At 33.1% G+C, this 4,991-nt stretch overlaps 1 pseudogene; it reads right to left on the bottom strand.

Annotated features, from left to right (window-relative positions):
• Window positions 1-245: 245 nt before the first annotated feature.
• LOC119600791 lies at window positions 246-3,851 on the bottom strand (annotated as a pseudogene).
• Window positions 3,852-4,991: the final 1,140 nt, after the last annotated feature.

The raw sequence follows: 4,991 nt of genomic DNA, 5'->3' as shown, positions 1-4,991 counted from the left end.
GAATGCAATGGCAACACCACCGTAGTTGTCAATTCTTTTTCTTACATATAGGTTATATTTTTGTAAAAAAGTAAAACAATTGCGTTCATCGAAGTTAAAGATTTCTAAAAGAATACATATATCAATTTGAAGTTTGTTAAGTGAGATTTTCAAGTTTTTGATTTTGTTTATACTTTGTATGTTACATTGTAGAATGTTCAAAATTTTGGCTACTTGAGGACGAAAACAAAATGTGTAGAATTGAGATTGCTTGTTTGTTCTGCTTGGTTATACTTGGTAGGAAGTTGACTGTTAATAGTTGGTCGCAGGTATAAAACTGCTTTCATTAGCAGGTTCTGATTATATGCTTACTTGAAAGTTGTTTAAGATGTCTAGTCCCTCAGTACAATTGATGGATTTTAATACGGTAGCCATTTTATGAGAAAAGATGTAGCTTTTCAAATTAAAATACTTTGTGATACTTAGGGTAATCATACGTAGGTTGTGAAGGGTTTATGGTAATAGGGTTAGCTAGTTCATGTATGCATTTGAGAACCGAGGCAGCCACTTTGCTATATCGGATTTTAGTTAATTTCGCGATTTACATTCAACGAATCCGTGAGAGAAGGAAATGCATTCTCATAGCCTTCTTCACCTAAGATTTCTTAATAATTGTGGGAAGGATATTTCTCCACAACCTTTTTCCTGGACAGATTAGATATTGTTATAATCTCCCTAATTGACTTTTCAAAACTCTACTTTTTGCATTTATGTGAATCTGACGATATGTGATCCTTTGAGTTACATAGAATATATTTGGGGGAGTTGCATTCGGGGACACATTTTGTAGTTTTCCTACAGTTTTCACATTTCTTTTCCTTGCAGTTATTCGGGCATGGAGTTTGATAAAAGCCGTTATAAATTGTTGGTGTTAACAATAGCAAAAAAAACTTCCACCAATAGCAAGAACTGTTTGTAACCGTGGTTGAATGCTTTCTGATCTCATTGTTTTTTAATAGAAAAACCCCAGTATATAAACAGCATAAATCTGTTACATTATTTGGTTACGATTCTCTTTCAGGTCCATCATCCACACCGGCCTTACTACTCTCAGCGGTGGCATTCTCTGGGGGGTATTCTTAACCCTAACTTGGACCGAGACCCGCACAGAACAAAAAATATGAACAATAAAAAAACAACACAAAACCACTACTTTTTCAACAAGGAACACTTACATTGAATAGGGAGTTGGATGTTAAACTCCAATCTCCCTATTCAATGTAAGTGTTCCTTGTTGAGAAAGTAGTGTTTGTGTGTTGTTTTTTTTATACCCTCCACCACCATCAGTGGTGATAGAGGGTATATATAACTTTGTCATTCCGTGTGTAACACCAAGAAATATTCATCTGAGACCCAACAAAGTATATATATTCTGGGTCCTTATCAAATTCTGAGTCGATTTAGCTATGTCCGTCTGTCTGCCTAAAACACGTTAAAACTAAGCAGAGGAAGTAAACCAAATTCATTGAAAATATTCATTGTTGTCCTAAGCAGTTTGGTATTGAAAAAGAGTAAAATCGGTTCACACCGGGAAAAGTTATGAATCAAAATTTAAAACAACCTCGAAAAAATAAGCATTTTTTACACATTCTGATGTAATTTTCTCGAAAACTATGCAAGATGAATTCATGAAAATCGCAATACATAAGTTTCTACACGAAAGCTTGATTCCTGCTGAAAATTAACAGAATCGGTCCACAATTTCATATACCTCCCATACAAAAGTACATATATTCCAGGAAAATGGGGTTTTTGTTAATAACTTCCGTCACAATGTCGACATCTTCACAAAATTTTACAAATTAAAATCCTATGTCAATAGGATTCATTCAGAGAAAACATTTTCTGGATCGGTCCATGATTGGACATAGCTCCCATAGAAGGTCTCCTCCCGAAAATCACTTAAATGCACAAAATTCATTACTTAATTAAGATATCTATATAGAATTTGGTACAAGTATTGCTCTCACATACATAAATATTACTATGAAATTTTTTTCCGATGCAAAAAAGATTTTTTTACGATCGGTTCATAACATAGGTGCGGTCGGTCCCATACATGTTTCCCTTTAGAAAATCACATAAATACTCATAACTTATTACAAAATTACGATATAGATACAAAATTTGACTGAAATATAGCTTTTATGTACAGAAATTTTCCTTAAAGAATTTTTTACGATCGGTCTATAATTGGTCATATCTCCAATACTAGGTCCCATACTAGTTGCATTATCATGCATACATGCAAATTACTAAATATCGCTAAGCGCTATTAATATATAAAGAAAATGGCGTTTGTAATGTTCAATAAATCTTGGAATTGTAATAGATTTAAGCTGTTTAAATCTTGGAATTTTTATTATTTAAGACATGAGAAAACTTATTTCTACAAATATTTGATCAATTAGAAAAGTATTAATATAAAAGTAGCTGGTGGAGGATATTTAAGATTCGGCTCAGCCGAATATAGCACTCTAACTTGTTTATTGTTGATATTTTTTGTTCTGTGCGGGTCTCGGTCCAAGTTAGGGTTAAGAATACCCCCAGAGAATGCCATCGCTGAGAGTAGTAAGGCCGATGTGGATGATGGACCTGAAAGAGAATCGTAACAGAAAATGGCGCCCAATCTTTGTCTTGTATGTTGTGTATTCATATTTGTCTAATGAAAGGAGAATCAATATAGAAACCGTCGTACCGCTGCTGATATCAACAATCCCCAGAAAAGTAGAATTGAAAAATAGTATATTGATATCAATTTAGGATTTTAACTATCCGGAATAGAAAAACTGCGTTTTTATTAAAAATTTTTGAATTGTTTATATATTAATTAATTTTATTTAATTGTTTATTTATTTATTTATCTATTTATTCAGTTATTTATCCCATTTATTTAATTATTTTTATCCAATTATTTATGATTTAATTTATATAATTTTATCATATTTACTATATATTTAATACCTTTATTATTGAATTTCGTATATTTTATTTGTATTAATGATTTAGTTGATTGTGTGTTTATGAATTATAATTATTTACGTATTTATTTAAATTTTTGTATTCATTTTATTTATTTATTATTTATCAAATTATTTGTTTATTTGTTTTATTTATTTAATTATTTGTTATTTATTAACGTAATTACATAAGTCGCTATTAATATTATTATTATTATTATTATTTATACATACATAGATATTTATCTTTTGGTTAAATTCCATTATTATATCTCAAATCCGTTATTGCTCACGCCGAATTCTTTAAATGAAGAAATTGAATGAACAAAATCACTCTAAAACCAATAGAAAACGACCGTTACAATCTAGTAATTTGAATACTTCATCAGGGGTTGAAAGAAAATATAAATATAAATCAAATATGGCATCGAACCGTTGTTCATTTAGAGATCTGTCTAGTACGATAAACACAAGATCGAATATAAACGCTAGTAACGTAAATGTTGAGGCACAAGTAAATAATAGTCAGACCTCATCCGATAATGCGTCAAATGTGTTAGACCCACAGGTCAGAGAGTTAGTGGTAGATAAAACTTTGGTTGTTCAACGAGCATTAGAAGAAAGAGTAAAGAAAATGGTTCACGAAGAAATGGAAGGAATAAGAAAATCAGTAGGAGAATTAACAAAAGTAGTTAGGGAATTATTCACCAGGGGTCCATTGACACTCACATTCAAACACAGGGGTCCATTGACACTCAGCAGGCTACAGTAAACAACACTAACAATGCTAATGTGGACAATAGGTTCAATATGTTCCCAGAGAACAATAGATTCGCGTTCCAAAACCCTCATGTGGCTTTTGCGAATGGTACCATTTTTCCAAATACCAATCGCAACTTAACAAATCCCTTACCGCTAGGAAATCTTCCTACAAACCCAGCAACTGGCATATTAAACGCAGGAAATTTTGATCCTTTGTATTGGTTGCGATTTCGCACGCATGGAGTGATGAAATGGCCAACACTTAAAAGTGAACTTCTGAATCAATGCCAAACGAATACGTCAAACTTTGAGATCATGAGAGATTTGGTTGAAAGAAAGCAGCAACCAAACGAAACCATCGACTATTTCTTCCAGGCCATGTGGAAACTACGCTCAAGACTCGTACAACCAATCCCAGAGTACGATATGATTAAAATAATAAAACGAAACGTAAGAGATTACGTAGCTAGGATAGTTTACCCAATAGCTGTTTCTTCAGTAGAACAACTGAGGATAGAATGTATAGAAGCTGAACGTAACTTTCCCCGAAGAGATATACGAAATCATATGCCACAACAACGTCTTATGCGGAATATTAGAGAAGTTTATGTGGAAGATACCGAAGAGGATGCGGAATTATTTGAGGAAGTAGCTGCCATAAACGTAAAACAACAAAAACCAGTGTTGATATGTTGGAATTGTAAATCCCCAGGTCATGGTTTTAGAGATTGCGACTCACGTGAGAGAGCGATATTTTGTTATAGATGCGGTAAGCCCAATGTAATTGCACCGAGATGCCCAGAATGTATGCAGGGAAACAGAACCAAGGACGTAGTGAATACTGCGTCCTTCAAAAAAGCATTTCCCAGAAAACCAATAGCTGCAATATAAAAGGAAAATCAAGTAAAATAATCAAGTCAACTCGATGATTTATCAAGATACATCCCTGACCGAAAACATGAGATTCCTGTGGAATTACGAGAGAAGTATTATGCTCACATAAGATCTCGAATATTTAATGATAGGAAACCAATATCCAAACGAATTCTGAGGATTAGGGAAAAATAGAAGGAAAAACGTCAAGCAAAAAGATTAGTTGCAGAGGCCGTGAGAAACGTAGATAAAAATCCAGACAATAGGGTTTTCGTAGAAGTAGAAATCAATGAACATAAAATGACAGGATTATTAGATAGTGGAGCAACAGTCAGTATTTCAGGCTGCAGGGAATTA

The sequence above is a fragment of the Lucilia sericata genome, unplaced genomic scaffold, assembly GCF_015586225.1.
Source record: "Lucilia sericata isolate MDLA Ls3-8-SP2 unplaced genomic scaffold, ASM1558622v1 Contig000121F_arrow, whole genome shotgun sequence".
In the NCBI taxonomy this organism is placed as follows: Eukaryota; Metazoa; Arthropoda; class Insecta; order Diptera; family Calliphoridae; genus Lucilia; species Lucilia sericata.
Note: the sequence above shows the minus strand (reverse complement) of the source record. Positions and strands in the feature narration are given on the sequence as shown.